Here is a 22,382-nt window from a genome sequence, read left to right on the forward strand (position 1 = left end):
TTCAGCTTTGTCCAGGACCCTCTACTGTGATCCCTGTCAGAGCAGTTGGTGGTGGTAGCTGGGCACCAACCAGTTGTGCTGGACTCAGTCTGGTGGAGGCAGTGGTAGTTGTGGCCCCTTAATCCTTTAGACTAACATTTCCCTTGTGTCTTTTTGGTTTACGTTGCCTTTCTTCAATAAGCCAGAGCAAATTTTCTAAAGTGTAAACCAGATCATGTCTGCCCCGAACTGGCTCAGAATCCTCCCAGGCTTTTCATCTCACTTTGAGCAGAACTTGGTGTCTTCACCACAGCCTATAGAGCCCTAATGGTTGGGTACTTGCCTGCCTCTGTGACTTCATCTCTTGCTCCTCCTGCTTCCTCACCCATTTCCAGCCACACTGCCCTTCTTTTTATCCTCTGTCTCAGGGATAAGCACCTTCTAGTCCATCTTCCTGGCATTCTGTTCTCCCAAATATTTGCATAACCTTAGTTCCCTCTTTAGACAGGCCTTTCCTAACCTCAGTATCCAAAATGCAACGCCTGCCTGTCATTAAGTTTGGGGATGAACGGTAGCACGTGTAGTCAGACAATAGCACAGACAGCTGTGTTATTGTTGTTGGTAGGTGCTGTCAAGTCAGTTCAGGTTTGCAGTGACCCTATGCACAAGAGAACGAAACACTGCCTGATCCTGCGCCATCCTCACAATTGTTGCTGTGCCTGAGCAGAGATATCTGTGTCCCATCAGAATGTCAGCTCCATGAGGAAAGATGCTTCATCTTCTTTCCTGCAGTGTCCCCAGCACCAATGACACCATCAGGCACATGGCCCAGGAACCCGATGCTGTGAGTCAGTTGGACTCGTGGAGACCCCACGTGTGTCAAAGCAGAACTGTGCTTCACGGGGTTTTCAATGGCTGATTTTTGGAAGTAGGTCCCCAGGCCTTTCTTTCAAGGTGCTTCCGGGTAGACTTGAACAATGATTTTGGAGATAATACTGGAGGCATTATGCCCTGTCCTTGAGTATAAAGAAAGTGACTCACAAGGACTCACAGGAACTCACAAGGACACATCAAATGGCCCTGAGGCATAAAGACAATAGCGAGGGCAATCTTGGAAAACATCTTTTAGGAAACCTTACACATAAACTAATCAAGCAGAGCACAGAAGTCCCGCATAGTTCCCCCTGTCATCTTTCTCTGTTAGCATTTAGTAAATAGTAGGGTTTGTTGGACCAATGAGGACCCTCTTGACTGTTACCAAAACCTGTACCAATGATAATTAAGAAAGACAATTCAAAATGTAGAATCACGGTGATTAGGCAGTTTTTAGCCAATCTGAAAGGGTGAAGCTTTCAACGTTTTTACCGATTTGTAATGTTAATATATACTGAAGATTCTGTAACTTTCCTTGGACTCGGGCAGTCATGGGTGTGGCAGCATGCTTGTCCATTTTCCCACTTTTGCTTATTCTGTAACATTCCCTGAATTCGGGTAGACATGACTCTGTCAGCGTGCTCATCCCTTTCCCACTTTTGCCTCTTTGAACATATGCCGAGTAAAACCTTTCTTTTGGTTCGCTGTAACTTTGTGGGGATTTTACCCTAGGACAACCTCCAACCTTTGGGTTAGCAGCTGAGCTTGTTGGCTGCTTGCACCACCAGGGACTCCCTGTATGAGGCAGGGACTCAGTAAACTTTTGCTGAGTAATGAATGAGTGGGTGGATGGCTGGCTGGGAAACTGTATAAGCTAGGAGTTTGCCATGAGCTCCTTACTATTAAGGGCCTGTGCAGAGGTTTTGAATTTTAGGGCATTCACAAACACCACTTGCAGGGTATTGAGATGCAGAATCATAGCTTGAAGGAACTAGTATCCTTGAGAACTTTAGTCACAAACCCCTGTTCCATGAGCCTAGGGCTTTGTATGCTGGCAGCTTTGTGATCTTGGGCAAATACTCTCATTCGTTCATTGACTCGCTCACTTGTGTGGTCAGCAGATGAGGATGGCGTACCTGCTATGGCCTGTCAATCTGTGAGACTCAGGGGGTAGGCTGATGAGTAGATAGACCTGGTGCTGGTCCTCATGGAGCTTATATTTTATTAGGGGTATACCCACCTAAACCAAACCCAAGGCCGTCCAGTCAATTCCGACTCATAGTGACCCTATAGGGTTTCCAAGGCTGTAAATCTCTATGGAAGTAGACTGCCACATCTTTCTCCCTTGGTGCAGCTGGTGGTTTCAAACTGCTGACTTTCAGTTAACAGTGGATTGCTTTAGTCACTGTGCCACCAGGGCTCCTTTGTTAGGGTAATATCAAAAAACCAAACCAAACCTGTTGCCGTCGAGTCAATTTCAACTCATAGCGACCCTATAGGACAGAGTAGAACTGCCCCACAGGGTCTCCAAGGAGCAGCTGGTGGATTCAAACTGCCGACCTTTTGGTTAGCAGCTGAACTCTTAACCACTGTTCCACCACGGCTCCATTAGGGGCTTAGTCAATTTAAAAGGTGTAAAGAACTACTAGGTAGTGATATGAGCTATGACTAAAATGAAGCAGGAAAATGGGAAAGAGAATCTGAGGGCACGCAGGATACACTTTACTAGGGATGTCTGGGGACGTTTTCTCTGAGGAGGCACACGGGCTGAAACCTGAATGGGAAGAAGAAGCCAGCCTTGTGAAGCTCTGTGGAAGGGCAGCCTAGGCAGAGGGAAAATCACGTGCAAAGGCCCTCAGGCAGGAATAAGCTCTGAGTGTTTGAGGAACAGAGAGCAGGCCAGTGCAACTGGAGCACAGTGAGCACCGGGTTGAAGGGAAGGAGAGGCATGTCAGAACAAGGTCTGGTAAGAAGCCTCAGTATCTACCTAGAGTTAGCCAGACTGTGAGGCTAAGGGCACAGTCCTCTAGGCAGCCAAGTCTGCCCAAGACTTGTGAACCCAACTGCAAGGACTTAGGTTCAACTACAAAGTTAAAGAGTCTGCAGAAGGCTGCCTTCACTTCTGACACCAACTTCAAGTTCGGGGGTTTCCCCAAAACCACCTTCAGGTTTAATATTCACTACAAAGACCCACAGAACTTGCTGAAACCTATTGTACTCATGGTTACATTTAGGACAGAGAAAGGATAGAAATTGGAACCAGCCAAAGGAAGAGATATGGAGGGCAGACTTTGGGAGGAGTCCAGATGGGCCAGAGCTTCTAACTGTCCTCCTTCTGTGTAGTAATGGGTGTTGTTACCCTCCCAGTGTTGACGTGGGGCAATTCGCTTGTAGTATTGCCAACCTGGGATGCTCACCTGAGTTTCCATGTCCAGAGTTTTTATTGCGATCTCATTGTATAGGCATGATGACAAATGAATTGTCCATGTGATGGAACTCAATCTCTAGCTCCCTTCCCTGCTGAGTTCAGCTGATATCACTTGGCCCGAATCATATGGTTGGTCTCTTTGGTGTGGCCAGGCCTCACCCTCAAAATATTGGATGTGGCCAGCCCCGCCCTGAGTCATTTCCGTAGCATATAGGCTATCAGGGGCCCACTATAAATAACAAAGGCACTTCTATCCCTCAGGAAACCCTGAGGGTTTGGGGGTTACCTCCCTGGAGCCAGCCACAAAGGCTGCACCTCTTTTTGAGTGAGGCCAAATTTCTTACTATGCAGTGTCCTAATCTGACAAATGGGCATAGAGTGCCTGTCTTATGGGGTTGTTCTAGGGATCAAGTGAGATAATGCATGCCAAGCACACAGCACGTGGCTGCTCACAATGTAAATGGAAGCTGAAATTATTACCCCAGCACAATGCTTTGCCAAAAAAGGGCACATTGGCTTCAATATTTCTGATCACTTTTATTGCCTGGGCAGGGCAGGGAAAAGAGACGATCTGGAAGTCTAGAGGAGCATCCTCTGCCTGAGCCCTTCCTACCTGTTTTCCCCTCTGCCTGGCTGCCTGCTTGCATGTTTCCATAATGTTCATTCATTTTTAAATGGATACAAATGGAGAAACTGGCAAGTGCCACTGGGCATGAATATTTCTGCTCGTTACAATCAATTTGGGGGCCATTATGTAGCTGTAGGCATTTTAAAAAATCACATCCTGACTTGTAAGTAAAAAGGAGAGAATATCATAAAATATCAGGGGTCCTCCATCCTTGGGAAGGTAAGGGAGGAAGGCAAGCCACCAGGGCCTGGAATGGCTCTGGGCTAATCTTAGTCAACATTTGCTGTCACTCAAGGAGACTCTGGTTTCCATTCACCCTAATGATGGTGAGCTTTGCACTTAAGCTGTGTGGTTCAAACTCTAGTGGAAGGTAGCATTGGAAAGGGCTTGTTGGGTGTGTTGGCTTAAGACCATCTTGCAATAAGAGCAGACTCTTCATTATGGTCTCCAAGGTACCACATGCTCTGGCCTCAGCCTGATCCTCCAGCTTCATCTCCCTCTGTTCTTAGTGGCTGTGCCCCGGCAACTGGCTTTCATTCTGTCCCTGAAGGCACCAAGCCTGTTCCCATCTTGCAACTTTTACATTTGGTTTCACTGCGTGAATGGTTTCTTCTTATCATTTACAATTAAGCTCAAACATCTCCTCAAAGAGGCCTCCCTGACTAGCGTAACTAAAGCAACCCATCCTTCATTCCGCACTTGATTTTTGCCCTAACACTTATTACTATTGCAAATTACTTTGTTCTTTTTTGTTTTGTTACTTCTTTATTGGCTGTTTCCCTTCCAATAATATTGCATGTCACATAAAAGCAGTGACCTTGTTTGATTTGCTCTCTCATTGAACCCGATGCCTGGAACAGTGCCTGGCACTTAATAAGTATTTGTTAAGTGAATGAATGAGCGAATCAAGTGAGAGAAGCAAACCTTGAACTTGAACTTGCGTAGGCAAAGAAGGGGAATCATTGGAGGGTTACTAGGGTATCTCATATAATCAAAGGAAGTGTTGAACATTGGAGGAATAGAATATGCAGAGGGACTTAAATATTACCAGGACTCTCTCTCCATCTCTTTCCTGTGCACCCCCCTGTGTGTAGGCCTCCTTCTACCTCACTGTGGATCATCTTTCTCAGCATAGCAAGAACCATGGCCATGGACAGGTACTGAGGCTCACATCTTTTTTTTTTTTTTAATCTAAGAAAACAATTGTATTATATATATTGTTAATCAGCTTATGTCGTGAATTGTAAAAGTGAAAAATAATGACATAACAGATTTTTTTTTTTAGGAAGATAGCCTAAAAAGTAACATTTGTCATTTCTGTCTAGCTCTCTCATGAGAGCACCTTTTAAATTTTTTTGGAGTACAAGAACATCATGTGTGCCAGTTTTCATTTTCCTTGAAAAGTTCATTTCTTTCCAAAACTTGATTTATGATACAGAATATATCCAATCAGTTTTCATTTAAAACTATTTTTCTGGTCATTGTAACTGGTACTTCTGATGTCAGCATCTTTTTGATAATGATGCCAGTAACTTAGTTTTTTAAACAATTTTTATTTTTGGTGAAAATATACACAGCAAAACCTACATCAATTCAACAATTTCTGCATGTACAATTTAGCGACATTTGATTACATTCTTGAAGTTGCTCAATCATTCTCCTTGTGCACTTCCAAATTATTCCTCCACCATTAACAAAAAATAATGGCCCCCTAAGCTTCTTATCTAACCTTTCGAGTTGCTGTTGCCAATTGGACCATATATAGATAATTATTTCAAAGAGTACAATGTTCAAAGCAGACATTCTTTACTAATTAAGCTAAACTACTGTTTGGTTTAAATAAGTCTTCAGGGGATATTTTTGGTTTAAGGTTTAAAGATTATTTAAGGGTGATAGTTTCGGGGTTCATCCAGCTGAGGCACACATCTTATAGTTTCTGTTCCTGGAGAGGGAATAAACCTCTTACTAAGTTCTTTCATAAAATATCTTAGGCAAGGACTCTGACTGGCCTGATTCAACACGAATCATCTGTGGCCAAGGAAGAGGGTTCATGTAAGAACATGGCGGCCCCTATTACAGCATTAGGGATAGCTGGAAATGGACTGTAGGTTAGTTTCTAAAATGGAGAGGTATTGGGAAGGTGTCCACTACACTGGGCCTTGAAATGCAGAAAGACGAGGAGACTTGAATAACTAGGAATGGAGATGAGAAGGAGAAAATACACCTGTCTTAGTTATCTAGTGCTGCTATAACAGAAATACCACAAGTGGATGGTTTTAACAAAGAGAAATTTATTCTCTCACAGTCTAGGAGGCTAGAAGTCCAAATTCAGGCTGCCATCTCCAAGGTAAGGCTTTTTCTCTTGGTCAGATTTGGGGGAAGGTCCTTGTCATTGATCTTCCTTTGGTTGAGGAGCTTCTTAGCAGAGGAACCCCAGGTCCAAAGGACATGCTCTCCTTCTTGCACTACATATGAGGTCCCCATGTCTATCTGCTTGCTTCTGTCTGTTATATCTCAAAAGAGATTGGCCTAAGACACAATCCGATCTACCAGATTGAGTCCAACCTCATTAACATAACTGCCACTAATCCCATCCCATTAGCCTGATAGAGATAGAATTTATAACACATAGGAAAAATCACATAAAATGACAAAATGGTGGACAGTCACACAATACTTGGAATCATGGCATAGCAAAGTTGACAGATATTTTGGGGGGACACAATTCAATCCATGACAACACCCTTTCCTCACTTCTCAACTATCTTGTTATCTGATATTTCACATTTTGATAGTAGGAAAAAAATCTACCATCTGACTATTTTGTGCATTAAAGACATACGTCTGGCATTAATGAACACTGAGGTGTGAGGCCAGAGTAACATTGGCTGTGATGGTTAAGGTTTTGTGTCGATTGCCTGGGCCAATTCTCAGTGGTTTGGCAGTTATGTAATGATGTAATTTGGCAGTTATGTAATGATGTAGTTATCTTCCATTTTGTGATCTGACTTAATCTTCCTTCATTTTCACATAATGCCAATTTTCATATAAGAATCTGGTCTTTGGAACCTAACCGTGTTTATAAGTGAGGAGAGGGTATATATCATAGGAAAAACAAACAGGAAGAGAGACTAGAGGTAGGAACACTGATTGGAAAGTTCTTTCGATGATCTAGATGTGAGGCAGGGCACACTTGCCTTAGCCTGATGTCTTAGTTATCACTAGATAACTATAACAGAAATACCACAAGTGGATGGCTTTAAAAAAGAGAAATTTATTCTCTCACAGTCTAGGAGCCTAGAAGTCGAATTCAGGTTGGCAGCTCCAGGGGAAGGCTTTTTCTCCCTGTCAGCTCTGGGGGAAGGTTCATGTCATCAGTCTCCCATGGTCAAGGACTTCTCAGTGCAGGGACCCTGAGGTCCAAAGGATGTACTATTCTCTGGCTCTTGTTTCTTGGTGGTATGAGCTCCCTCTGTCTCTCTGCTCACTTCTCTCTTTTATATCTCAAAAGAGATTGACTTAAAACACAACCTAATCGTATAGATTGAGTTCTGCCTCATTAACATAACTGCCACTAATCCTGCCTCATTAACATCATAGAGGTAGCTTTGCAACACATGGGAAAATCACATCAAATGACAAAATGGTGGACAATCACACAATACTGGGAACCACAGCCTAGCCAAGTTGACACACATTTTTGGAAAACACAATTCAATCCATAACATTCCACTCTTTGGCCCCCCAAAATCGATATCCTTGTCACGTGGAAAACAATTTCACCCCATCGTATCATAGCAAAGATTTTAAGTCAATTCCAAGTCGAAAATCCAAAAATTCCCCTTCATCTGTGAGATCTAGGGTACGGTTTTCCTGCTTCTGAAGTACAACGATGGAATAGGCACAAGCCAGACATTTTCATTACAAATGGGAGACACTGGAGGGAAAGAAGAGTTAAAAGATACCAAGCAAATCAGCAGAAAACATTACATTAGGTATCAAGGCTTGAAAATAATTATCTGTTCTCTGAGACCATTTAGACAATGGCCCTGCCCTCCAGACTCTAGGTATTGGCCACACTCTCCAAATTCTGAATGGAGGCCCCTCAGCCCTGGGCTTCAGTTCTGCCTTCCAGGTCCACTCGAACATTGGCTCTGCTCCCTTGAATTTGGGTGGCCCAGTTTTCCTAGTCCATCTGAGTGGCGACTCCACCCTTTGAGACCCCGGAGGTTGTGGCCCTACCCTTTGAGACTGAGGCAGCTCTTCGTCCTGTGTTCCTTATATCTCTTCGCTTCTGCTTTCTAGTTCCTTGGCCTCTTGGCCCCTCAGGCCTCACTGCCCATGTCTGGCCTGCTGGGGCAAGTGTTCCAAAGCTCTGTAGCTCCACCAATAATTGCCTGAAGTCATCCCACTCCACCAGTAAACTTCAGCTGGAAGGCACTCAGCTCTCTTGTTCCATGGTTCGGCAAGCCTAGCTCCACCGATAAGCGCCTGGAAGTACCCAACTCCACCAGGAAGCTTCCTGCGCAAAGGCAGTCAGCTCTCTCACTCTGTGGGGTCAGTTCCAGAGCTGTCTGATGCTGGTCTCCTGGCTCTGCTGCTGAAGTTTCTCTGCTGCTGCTTCTCACTGTCTGTGCCATCTCCAGTGTAACAGTTTTCCTCACTTCTTTCTGAGTCCTCACCAGAATTGTCTTTGATGTCCATAACTTCACCAAGAGTCTTTTCTAGGTTTCTACTATTAAGAAATTTAAAACTCTTTCAGCCTCTATCCACTCACAGTTTCAAAACTACTTCCACATTTTAGGTGTCTGTTAGAGCAGCACCCCCCCTCCTGGTACCAAATTCTTAGTTATCTAGTGTTGTTATAACAGAAATACCACAAGTGGATGGCTTTAACAAAGAGAAATTTATTCTGTCACAGCCTAGGTCCAAATTCAGGGTGCCAACTCCAGGAGAAAGCTTTCTCTTAGGTTCCCTGGTAGAGGAGCTTCTCAGTGAAGGGGCCCCAGCTCCAAAGGACGTGCTATTTTCCTGGCTCTTGTTTCTTGGTGGTACGAGGTCCCCCTGTCTCTCTGCTTGCTTCTCTCTTTTATATCTCAAAAGAGATTGGCTTAAGACACAACTTAACATTGTAGATTGAGTCCTGCCTAATTAACATAACTGCTACTAATCCCATCTCATTAATATCTTAGAGGTAGGGTTTACAACACAGGAAAATTGCATCAGATGACAAAATGGTGGACAATCACACAATACTGGGAATCATGGCCTAGCCAAGTTGACACACATTTTTTGGGGACACAATTTAATCCATAACACTTGGGTTCCCCAAAAGCAGAGCTTAAGAACAAATCTCATGTGCTTCTATATCACTAGGTAGCATAGTCCCAGGGGGAGAAGTGAGAGGTAAGAGGGATTAGGCAGTGGAAGAAGGAGATACATTAAGAGTATGAGTGACTGAGCTGCCACCGCATTGTATAAGCACACTGTTCTGTATTGCAGTGCCATCTTTCAGGAGGCCATATAAATTATTGCTTCTCGGGACAGTGCATTTAGGGGTAGCAAGGAGGAAGCATTTTTCTGCTGAATCCTTTATCCCATTGGTCAGAGATTGGCCCCATGGTGCACTGACTTCCCACACTTCCAGATTGCATTCGTGCAGACACAGAAAGGGGCCACACATCTCATGCCCGCGGGTCAACCAGGAAGCCACTGAGCACGTGGCAAGGCACTGTCAGGCTGCTACCCCCAAGACCGTGAAGTGGAGAAGATCTAAATGGACGCATAAAACATGTCTGCTGTAGCACCAAAATGGAATGAAGCACAATTGTGAGAAAAGGGAAGAAGAGTCAGAAAATATGGTGAAGTTTGAATGGGACTTGCAAGCTGATTGAATATGGGGGTAGATGGTGCAACAGGACAGAGAGGCAAAATAAGTGTTCTACATGCTGGGCTGCTCAGTGTCTTGGAGTATTATAAAGCCCCTCCTTACCCTCTTCCTGAATTCTGATTTCTCTGCACAACTTTTGACCATTTAAGACTTGATTTTTGGATCTCTAAGCTTCATTTACTTCTTGCCCACTTGGCAAGGAGAATCACATCCTCATTGGCAAGCAACTAAGAGCTGAGATCTGGCTTTATTTGCCACACGAAGCTGGGACAAACCAGCCTGCTCTTTCCCCAGATCTTCAGAAGACCAGTTTCTTCTTCCCATCCATGTTTCAGCCCAGTGTCTCTCTTCAGAGAGAACTTCCCAGTCACCTGGGGTAGAAAAAGCTCAATCACCTAAATGCAGATCAGAGCTGGGGTTATATAAAGGAAAGGCCAGGAGACCCTCCTGTCGGGGTCCTCTCCATAAACAGTGACTTCAGGAGTTGGCAGAGGGCTCTGAGGAGGAGTGTGGCCTTGTCTCCTGGTGGATTCCTTGTGGTGATTGATTGGGGCTTTTGTCCAGGCATGGTCAGCAAAATTAATGGACCCCTGGATAGTCAGCTTCTGAGTTCTTTCAGGGAATGGAATGGATGTGACTTCATGAGCAAGGGCAGGTGAGCCAGAGGAGAAGGGAAACCAAGAGTGGAATGCTGTCTCTACCATCTTTCCACAATGAGTGAGTAGTGTGTGGCTGGGGCAATTTCATAGTTTGTGCTTAACATCATCTGGAAGGCAAAATGAATAGCACTGCATGACACATCATGAACTCCTTCCCCCTCCTGCAGTTAACATTAACTGCCAATAGTAAACCACACCAAATAACAAGAACCTGTTTTTTTTTTTTTTTTTGTAGCAACCATCATGAGTATGTGCAGTGGGTGGAAACTGCACAGAATTGATATTTCTTGGGGTTTTAACTTCTGAAATACGATTTAAAAAAAATACAAAAGACAGAAGATTATTGCCTTTGTGTAAACAAATACCTTGATAAATTGCTTGGGTTAGAAGATAGGACCATGAGGACGTTGATTGGCAAGAGACCAGGCTTCAAAATAGAAGATAAACTGTCCAGCATCAGAAATGAGCAAAGATTTGGGGTGGGGAAGAGAAAGGGGAGGAGAAAGGAGGGATGGCTGGGAAACACGGCAAGGTGCATAAGACCAACAATACTTGATTACCAGTTTTAATGTTATCTTATGTTTCACTATAGTGTAACTCCTTTATCTTCTCAAATGATGATGGTAAAAGTCATCAGGATGATCAAGCTAGTATTAATCGAGTTCTTAAACAGGAAAGAACAAAACAAACGAACAAACAAAAAAGTTGCTGTGGAGCTGACTCCAATTCGTGGTGAACCCATTTGTGTCAGAGTAGAACTGTGCGCCATAGGATTTTCAATGACTGATTTTTAGGAAGTAGATTGTAGGCCTTTCTTCGCGTCCGGATGGACTCGAACCTCCAACCTTTTGGCTAGCAGCTGAACACATTAACCATTGACTTCTTACTCATACTTGTTGTCATCGGGTTGATTCTGACTCATAGAGAACCTATAGGACAGAGTAGAACTGCCCCGTAGAGTTCCCTTGAGCTCTTACTGAGTGACAAATACCATACAACGGGCTTTGCAAACATTATCTCATTCAATGCTCCCAGCAATCCTGGAGTTGGATATTGCTCTTACCCCCATTTGAGGTATGAGGAAATGGAAGCTTGGGAAGATAACGTGACCTGCCCAAGGCCACAGAGCTCTAAACAGTAGAGATAATCTTCAAGCCAGGCTGCTGATTCCAGAACATGGGCTCTTAACTACTTTTCTCTGCTAACGTGCTACACAGTCAACCATCACACCATCTGTGTGTGTATGAGTGTGTGTGTGTGTGGTGTGTGTGTGTGTGGGTTGTGTGTATGTATGAGTGTGTGGGTTGAGAGTGTGTGTGTGAGTGTGTATGTGTGTGTGTGAGTGTGTATGTGTGTGTGTGAGTGGAACTAGAGGAACAGTATCAAGACACAAAACTAAGGATTCAGTGGAGGCAGGGAGTTGGCGACTTAGGTGACCACAGACAGGACACTCCCAGGACATTTGCAGAAATGTGAGGTAGGGGCTGGCCTTTCCCCAGGGCAGGGTAGGGAGACAGTTTTCTCTGAACTTTATAGGTCAGGGGAACCCTGGCTGGTAACTGGTTTGCGTTTTGAAACCAGCAGTTTTCACTTTCATGTCTTGATCCAAAACAAAACCAAATCCATTGCCGTTGAGTTGAGTCAGTTCTGACCTGTGGTGATCCCACGTGTTAAAGAACAGAACTGCCCCATAGGGTTTTCTTGACTGCGATTGCCATGCCTTCCTTCTGTGGTGTCGCTGGGTAGGTTTGAACCACCAACCTTTTTGGTTAGCTGTTGAGCACAAACTGTTTTCGCCACCAGAGACTGTTTTGATAAGGAGGTGCTGTTGTGAATGGCTGTGAGGATCGTTGGAAGGTGAGCCCCCCCGCCATCTCACCAGCTCCTACTCCTCAGACTTCCCACATGCTGGCCAAGGGGGTTACCCCAAACATGTCTGCACTATGATAAAGCTGTTCTTTTTACCCTGAGTGTTTCCTCTCTCTGGAAGTCTCCTAGCCATAACCCAGTAACCCAGTGCCATACTCTGGTTTATAGCACCTCCACTGATACAGACCTAGACAGTCACACCTCTGCGCTCCCTCAGCATTTGGGTGTTGCTAACAAACAGAGCTAGGAGCGTAGTTTTATTCATCTTTTCATTCCCAATTTTAATAGCTCTAGATGTTCAATAAATGTGTGTCAACTAAATGAACAGAAGGAAAGAAATGGTGGCAGGAAGGGAGGGAAGGAGGAAGGAAAGAAGGAGGGAGGGAAGGAGGGAGGGAGGGACGAACGAAGGAGACACAGTCCCTGCTCTGGAGCCTACACCTTCATGGGAGAGATGAAGGCACACAAGCAAGCTGAGCAGATGGCAGGCCTCGTGCTGGGGGAGGGCAGAGGGTGGAAAAAATACCTCATGTGAGACCTCTATTTAAACACAGCAGGAATTGTCTCCTGAGCCCCTGCCATCTATTACTATGCTCCTTTCAAATCTGGACACCAGTCACTTTTCTAGGATTAACTCTTGATAATCCACAGGGCAGTTCTGTTGCCCTGTCCCCCATACAACCATCTCTCAGCTTTTGCTCATCTACTCTTTCCACCTGGAATGCCTTTTTCCCCATCTCTAACTGTTGAAATTCCATTGATCTTTTAAGGCTTGGCTCAGTTGCCACCTCCTCCATCGGTGAGCCCAAATTGGTCCCCCATCTGTAGTCCTGGAGTTTTACAGAGCTCATCACACTGTCTGATGCTTACCCATCTGTCTTCCCCACTAGGCTATGGGTATGAGAGTGGACCTCTGTCTCCCTTGTACCTCTTAGAGAGGGTTGGCACATAGCGGGTGTTCAGGAAAGCGTGTTGGGTATAATTGAATTTAATAATATAGTCTGTTAAACTTGTCAAGTTGTCCTTTTTGATCATGATTCATGGCGACCCATGCACAATGGAACAAAAAAAACACTGCAGGGCCCTGTGCCATCCCCAAGACGGGTGGTGGATCAGACTGTTGTGATCCATAGAGGTTTCACTGGCTGGTTTTCAGAAGCAGATTGCCAGGCCTTTCTTCCTCATCTGCCTTCATCTGGAAGCTTCACTGAAACCTGTTCAGCATCAGCAACATACAAGCCTCCACTGACAGGTGGGTGGTGGCTGCACACGAGGTGCATTGGTGAGACTCGAACCTGGGTCTCCTGCATGGGAAGTGAGAATTCTACCACTGAAGCATCACTGCGCTTTTCTCTTACATTTGGAGAGCTGGTTTTAGGAATTTTTGAGATTGTTTGCATTACTTCAGTGGAAGCCCAGATGGAGAGCTTCCCCTTTTTCTCCCTACCATTGGACAGAACCCACAGCCTTTATGGAGTGAGAGGGCCAGTCATTAATAACAATAGAAATGACATTTCCTGGGCAGATAACGTGGACAGCGCTGGGTTAAGTCCTTTGCATGTATTTTCTCATGGGCAGAATGTTACTCTCAGTTTTAGACATAAGAACACTGAGACCTAGTGAGTGAAGTTTCTTGTCCAAGTTCACAAAGCTGATAATTGCCAGGGCAGGTGCAGTGGTTAAGAGCTCGGCTGCTAACCAAAAGGTCGGCAGTTGGAATCCACTAGCTGCTCCTTAGAAACCCTATGGAGCAGTTTTACTCTGTCCTATAGGGTCACTATGAGTCAGAATTGACTCAACGGCAATGGGTTTGGTTCGGTTTTTGTTTGTACTTAAACTCTGGGCTGTCTATGGTCACAGCTTCAGCTTGTAACCACTGGGTTTCACTGTTAAAACTGAGCCAGAGCTCAGAATCTTCACCCCATTATAAACATTACCTCAACTGACAGAGACCAGCTCCACGTGGACTGGACACTGTCTCTGGAGGAAAAAGATGACACCATAGCCTTGGGCTCTTTAGGGCTTAATCTGAAGTTCAAATATGTGAGGTTCATTCAGTTCTCTGTTTTTTTAATCCTGTCATTTATCGACAAGGTTTTTATTAAAAAGTTTCCTGTCCAGACCATGGATTCAGAAAAGCCAATCCAAATATTTTTTCATTAAAAGCATTCCTCGGTGGGATAACACATAATAGGAATATCCTTAGTTATAAAGGAATGTGACATTCTGTCTCAAACCAACACACACATTGAGGACAGGAGGTTGATTCTGTGGGCGGAGGAGTGGCTTTGAGGGTGTACCCCGGCCTGGTGCCCCCTCCTCTGCTCTGGGTGGGCCATGATGGAGGAGCTTTCCTTCTGCAAGGCTCTATAGCAAGCAGGCACAACCCTTGTTTCTTCTCGACCAGTTTAGGAGCATATTTACATTTAAAAAGTAGGTTTAGGATGACAACAACGCTAATGCAGAGTCCAGAGTCCTAGGGCACAAAAAACCCCCAAGCAAACCAAAACAGCCATCAAGTAAAGGGAAGTAGGAGCTACTTAGCATGAAATATTGTTCACCAAACCATGAAGTAGAAAGGTTCTTATATGCTCTATGAGGTTTTAAAAAGAGTCTCAGTGTTGTACTTTAAGTGGCACAAATCCCCCTGATTTCCCCAGTGAGTGTGGTGGCTGTTTACAAAGTAGAACTCTCCTGTGAGAAGCAGTTAATTCGTTACAGTTTCCCGAACACACACAAGGCTGAGTCACACCAGTGAGCTTCGTACGCACTGCTCCTTCCACCTGGAAGGCCCTCCCTTGCCATCTTCACCCCTTCCTGAAATACCCTTCTGTTTGTGTTCTTACAAACCCAGCTCCAGTGACCTCTTGCCTGTTCCATGACTCGCCCAGAGTGGACCACTTCCCTCTCTGTACTCTATTCTGCCTAGCACACCTCTTAGCCTGTCACTCAGCATCGCAAATATGCATTAGCCTTTATTCACTCTTACAGGGTGTGCCAAACACAGCCTGTGCTCTGTTGCCTGGTGGTGCAGTGATTAAGAGCTCCAGCTGGTAACCAAAGGTTGGCAGTTCAAATCCACTACCCGCTCCTTGGAAACCCTATGGGACAGTTCTGTTCTGTCCTCTAGGGTCACTGAGTCGGAACAGACACAATGACAATGGGTTTTGTTTTAGGTTTATTTGTGCCATACTTTTGTGAATTTTGCCATATCTGTTTTCATTTGTGCTGTTATTTTCTTAAATTTTTCTTTAAATAAAGCTGCCCTTAAAATTAGCAAGGAAACTATAGCTCACTTCCATAGACGGGACAGCAGTAACACTTGGCACAGAGGGGTGACCACGGAAGATTTTCTGTTCCGTAGAGCCCTGTTGCCTGGCAAAGTCTGCAAGCCTGAGCCTCCTCTCTGTCTGTTACAAAGGAGATCAGCCAGCGATTGAAGGCTGCTAAGTAGACTGGCACCAAGCTGACACCGCCACCTCAGTGTGATCAGAACGGGGGAAGGTGAAGGGGATTGAGTAATTTTTCACTGTCTGATGTTATTTTGTGGGAAGTCTGTGAGCCATGTAAACTCTGCTTTCCTTCCATCCACCTGGGTGGGGTGCCAAGTGTTAAACACTAAACTATGCTTATCATTTCAAGGGGGTTTGAGGACATCCTGAAGCTATGCATGGATCCCATGAGGTTTTTGGGTGTTCATAAGCAGCCTTAGTAGCAACTCTTTTTTTTTTTTTTTGTCGTTGTAAATATATCAATCACACAACTTTTGCAAGTTCAACTTTCTATAGGTATACAATTTATTGACAGCAATTACATAGATAGGCTGTGCAATTCTACCCTTAATAAATGCGATTTTTCCATCGCTGTTAACACTCTCTTTCCCCTTTCCTCCCACCTGGGGTAACCACTAATATACTTTGGTCTCTATACATCTGCCTGTTCTTGTCTTTTTCTATAAATAAGGCCATACAATATTTGTCCTTCTGTCACTGACATTTCACCCAGCATAATGCCTTCAAGCTCCATCCATATTGTAGGTGTATCAAGGCTTCGTTTCTTCTACCGGCTGTGTAGTATTCCATTGTACATATGTCCTGCATTTTGTTTATCCGTTCATCTGCTGATGGGCATTGGGGTTGTTTCCACATATTGGCGATTGTGAATAGTGGTGCAGTAAACGTTGGTGTACAAGTCTCTGTTTTAGTCTCTGCTTTCACGTCTTTTGAGTATATACCTAGGAGTGCAATTGCTGGGTTATATGGTAGTTCTGTGTTTAATTTCCTGAGGAACCACCACAGTTTTCCATAATGGCTGTGCCATTTTGCATGCCCTCCAGCAATGGATAAGGCTTCCAATCTCCCCACATCCTCGCCAGCATTTGTTATTTTCTGTTTTTTTTTTTTTTTTTTTAAATCTTAGCCATCTTAGTGGGAGTGTAATGGTATCTCATTGTGGTTTTGATTTGTATCTCTCCTATCGTTAACGACTTGAGTATCTTCTTATGTGTTTGGTGGCCATTTGAATGCCCTCTTTGGTGAAATGTCTACCCAAGGTCTTTGCCCATTTTCTGATTGGCTTATTTGTCTTTTTATTGTTAAGTGCTCAAAATTTTATAAGTATTTTGTTTATTAGATTCTTGTCAGATGCATGGTTTCCAAAGATATTCTCCTAGTGGGTAGCTTGTCTTTTCACTTTTTTTGGAAAGTCTTTTCATGAACTAAAGTTTTTAATTTTTTTGAAGTCCCATTTATTTGTTTTGTAATTTGCTGTTTGTGCTTTTGTTGCCTTATTAGATTAAAAAACCCATTGCCGTCGAGTCGAGATAATCCATTGCTAAAAGCTGGGGCCCAACATCATTGCCCCTGCATATTCTTCTAAGAATGCTATGGTTGTAGTTTGCACATGTAGGTCCTTAATCTGGCGTTCTGAGTTTGTTTTTGTGTATAATGTGAGGGATGAAACCTGTTTCAGTTTTCTGCATGAGGAAATCCAGTTTTCCCAATACCATTTATTGAAAATACTCTTCTTTCCCCAGAGCCCTGGTGATGTGTAGCTAGGAGCTCAGTTGCTAACCAAAAGGTCGGCAGTTAGAATCCACCAGCTCCTTGGAAACCCTGTGGGGCAGTTCCACCCTGTCCTGCAGGGCCGCTATGAGTCAGAATCCACTCAACGGCAACTGGTTTGGTTTCGTTGTTGTTGTTGTCTAGATGCACTTTCGCTCCCTTCGTCATGTTCATGGACCATCGTTTCTCTGTTCTTTGTGTGCCATGTGATTTTTTTTTTGGGGCATTGGGATTTTCAAGGGTGTTAACTTTCTCAGTTCTCCCAGTGTTTGGTGTTTTTGCCTGCATTACTTCCTGCAAAAAAACTCTTAAGTGGACAGACTTCGGCCTTTGCATACCATTTCCTCTCTCTCTCTCGTGATAGCCCCTTCACCCTCTCTGGTTTAATCAGGATTCAAAAGTTCCAGATATCGGTTTTCAAATTTCAATGTCTCCCAAACTCACCAGAGAGCACACTGTGGTCAAGTCTATTCATCAGTAGGCACCGCCTCTCAGGTGAGATATTGTGCACTAATCAATCTGTCCACAAGGGGGCACAACCCTTTGTCTCTGGTTGTTACTCTCTTCTCTTCTGTTTCTGCAACTACCCCAGGTTTCAGCTGGAAAACCCACTCCCAGGGAGCCCTCTGAGTTGAGTCTTGCCCTTCAGTTTTGCCTGAGGCTTCCTTCTCTGCTCTGTGCGGGTTGCTTATTTCTGAGCTGGCATTCAGGAGAAGCACAGGCAGACTTCCCTCTGTTTCAGGAGAAAGAAGGGCCGGCAGGCCCCAGAAGGACCTGCAGGAGACCTGTCTTGTTGGTTTCAGAGCCCCAGTGGCCCTGTGACGATGGGGGGAGCAGTTTCCACTTAGGTGACCCTCCTTCTGGACCCGCTGTTGGGAACCTTTTATAGGAGTTCATATCAGTCTAGCACCCAAGAGTTATTGGGTGGGGGAGGGTTGTCATGCTCCTAACAGAACCCCAGGGTAGCCTACCTTGCTGCTAACAGAGCCTGACCCATAGTATATCGGCTGTCGGAGTACCCTCCACTCAAGATGCATGCTTTGTAACACCCAGCAGCCTTAGTCAGCAGTCTTTAGCACTGACCAGAAAGGGGAGCAGGCAGAGCCAAATTATCCCCTAGGGATATTTCTCCTGTTGGTTACAGAGGCCTGAGCTATGAGGTGACCCGGGAGGCAGGCAGAGTGCTGGCTATGGGAGCAGACTCCACTTCGGGGTCCTTCTGTAGCAGTATGCAATAACCTGGCAACCAGCGATGACCAGGTGCGGTGTCACACTCTGGTCAGGTCCTCACAGAGGTCTACCTTGTTGCTCTCAGAGTCCCTGCCCCAGTAGATTATTGGCTGTTAGTGCAGCCTCCACCCAAAAGGTCTGCTTCCTAGCAAACAGCAGCTTCCATCAGCAGTCCTAGGAGCCAACTAGAAGTGGGCGTTGTTGTTATTAGGTGCAGTTGAATGGATTCCGACTCATAGCAACCCTATATACAATAGAATGAAATGCTGCCTGGTCCTGCACCATCCTCACAGTTGTTGCTATGCTTGAGCCCATTGTTGCAGCCACTGTGTCAATCCATCTCCTGGAGGGACTTTCCCTTGTTCACTGATCCTCTACTTTACCAAGCATGGTGTCTTTCTCCAGGGACTGATCCCACCTGATAACATGTCCAAAGTGTGTGAGAGGAAGTCTCGTCTTCCTGCTTCTAAGGTGACATCTTTGCTTTTCAACGCTTTAAAGAGGTCTCTTGAAACACATTTGCGCAATGCAATGTGTCTTTTGATTTCTTGACTGCTGCTTCCATGGATGTTGACTGTTGATCCGAGTAAAACGAAATCCTTGATTACTTCGATCTTTTCTCTGTTTATCATGATGTTGCTTATTGGTCCGATTGTGAGGATTTTTGTTTTCTTTATGTTGAGGTGTAATCCATACTGAAGGCTGTGATCTTTGATCTTTATCAGTAAGCGCTTCAAGTCCTCTTCACTTTCAGCAAGCAAGGTTGTGTCATCTGCATAACACAGGGTGTAAATGAGTCTTTCTCCAGTCTTGATGCCCTCTTCTTCATATAGTCCAGCTGCTCGAATTATTTGCTCAGCATACAGATTGAATAAGTATGGTGAAAGGATACAACCCTGATGTACACCTTTCCTGACTTTAAACCACATGGTATCTCCTTGTTCTGTTTGAATGACTGCCTCTTGATCTATATAAAGGTTCCACAAGAGCAAAAATAAGTGTTCTGGAATTCCCATTCTTCACAACATTAACCATAATTTGTTATAATCCACACAGTCGAATGCCTTTGCATAGTCAATAAAACTCAGGTAAACATCTTTCTGATATTCTCTGCTTTCAGCCAGGATCCACCTGACATCAGCAATGATATCCCTGGTTCTGCGTCCTCTTCTGAATCCAGCTTGTATTTCTGACAGTTCCCTGTCAATATACTGGTGCAACCGCTTTTGAATGATCTTCAGCAAAATTTTACTTGCATATGATATTAATGATATCGTTCAATAACTTCCGCATTCAGTGGGATCACCTTTCTTGGGCATGGGCATAAATGTGAATTTTCTCCAGTCGGTTGGCCAGGTAGTTGTCTTCTAGGTTTCTTGGCATAGACGAGTGAATACTTCCAGGGCTGCATACGTTTGTTGAAACATCTCAGTTGGTGAAAGGATACAGCCCTAATATACGCTTTTTCTTTCTCTCTCTCTCTTTTTTTTTATATTGTCCTTTAGGTCAAAGTTTACAGCTCAATGTCATTTCTCATACAAAAATTTATACTCGTATTGTTTTGTGACATTAGTTGCAATCCCCACAGTGTGACAGCACACTCACCCTTCCCACCCTGTGTCCCCTGTACCCACTCAGCCGGTTCCTGTCCCTTCCTGCCTTCTCATCCTGCCTCCAGACAGCAGATGCCCGTTTGGTCTCATGTATCTGATTTAACTAAGGAGAACCCTCCTCGTGTGCATTAGCTTTTGTTTTCCAGCCCTGTGTGATCTTCGTCTGAAGAATGGGCTTCGGGAATGGTTTTAGTTCTGGGTCAGCAGAGCTTCCAGGGGCCATAGTTTCGGGAACTCCTCCAGTCACTGTCAGACCATTAAGTCTGGTCTTTGTCTGTGAATTTGAGTTCTGCTCAGCACTTTTTTCCTGCTCAGACACCTTTTCTGACTTTAAAACATGCAAAATCCCCTTGTTTTGTTCAAATGATTATCTCTTGATCTATGTACAGGTTCCTCATGAGCACAATTAAGTGTTCCGGAATTCCCATTCCTTGCAATGTTATCCATAATTTGTTATGAGTGGGGATAGACTAAGCAGAATTGACCCCAAGGGATGTTTGTCCTGTTGGTTTCAGAGGACTGAGCTATGGGGTGCACAAGGAGGCAGGTAGAGAGGTGACTAGGAGAGCGGACTCCACTGCACAAGCCTTCTGTAGCAGTTCACAGTAGGCTTGCAGCCGATGGTGTCTGGGTGGTTGAGGTGCTGGTATATATACTCCAAATGGACCCCTGGGGAGGTCTGCTTTGGTGACTTTAGAGCAGAAGCTTGATGCTTGCCTGTCTGCAGTCCCCTACTGCTTTCCTCTGCTCCTGGATTCAGAGTCCTTCAAAATCAAGCAAAATTTCCTTGTTGTATTTGTTGGGGAGACTTGAAATGATGGTCTGTTTACACTGCTGTTGTCGCTGAAGCCTCTCTCCTAACAATTGTTGGTGAAAAGACCAAGCTTGGGAGTGTGGAGAGCTGGAGGTTACTTCATTCTCTGATACTTGTTCTCCACGGAGCTTGGACCTCAGAGAGCTCCATCTCCAAGAAAAGGGATTGGTGGTTCTCAAACAGGGGTAAATAGGACCCCTTGGAAAGCATTGAAAAGCTGCTCAGAACAACAAAATAAGATCCCCTGGAAGTGCAATCAAGGAATTTTCATTAAAAAAAAAAAAAATCCTGTATTAGTTTCCTATTGCTGCCGTAAGAAATTATTATAAGCTCAGTGGCTTAAAACAATGCAAACTTATTATTTTAGAGTTCTGTGGGTCAGAAGTTCAGTTTGGGTATCAGCTGGGCTGAGTTCCTTCTCTAGGGCCTAGGGTAGAATCTACCTCCAGACTCATTCAGAATTGAATTCCATGCTGTTGTAGGAGCAAGGCCTGTTTCTGTGCATCTTGTGGTCCTTGCATGCAGCCTCCTTCATCTCAAAATCAGCAAAAGAGCACTGAATCTCTCTCTCTTGCCCCTTGTTCTGTCATTGCATCTCTCTGACCCATTCCTCTTCCTCCCTCTTCAGCTTGTAAGGACCCGTGATTAGATTAAGTCCCTGAGTGTCACAAATGGTTTGTTCTTGGCTACTAACTGAAAGTTGGGTGGTTCGAACCCACCCAGCAGCACTGCAGAAAAAAGTCCTGTTGATTTGCTTCCATAAAGATTATAGCCAAGAAAACCCTATGGAGCAGTTCTACTCTGTACCACATAGAGTCATCATGAGCCGGAATTGGCAGCAACAGGTTTATTTTGGGTGTTTGGTGACTAGATTAGGTTCCCGGGTGGTGCAAACACTTTGTGCTTGACTACTGTAATTGAAAGGTAGGTGGTTGGAGTCCACCCAGTGGCACTGCAGAATAAAGGTCTAGTGAGCTGGTTCCATAACATTACAGCCATTGAAAACCCGATGGAATGCAGCACTACTCTGAAACAGGAACTGAAATACATGAGTTTGTCATGAGTTGCCATCAACTTGATGGTAAAGGGCTTGGCTGTCTTTTTTTTTTTTTTTTGGTGATTAGTTTAGGCCTACTTGAATAATCCAGAATAATATCCCCACCTCAAGGTGCATAACCGTCACCACATTTTCAAAGTCTCGTTGGCCATGTAATGGAACATATTTGTAAGTTCCTGGATTAAGATGTGGACATCTCTGGGGGGGACATTACTCTGCCCCCCAAAAATCTCAGCCTACATAGTGAACAGACTAATCTTTAATGTTGTTTTCTGATCT

This window comes from Elephas maximus, chromosome 21 (assembly GCF_024166365.1).
Source record: "Elephas maximus indicus isolate mEleMax1 chromosome 21, mEleMax1 primary haplotype, whole genome shotgun sequence".
Lineage (NCBI taxonomy): Eukaryota > Metazoa > Chordata > Mammalia > Proboscidea > Elephantidae > Elephas > Elephas maximus.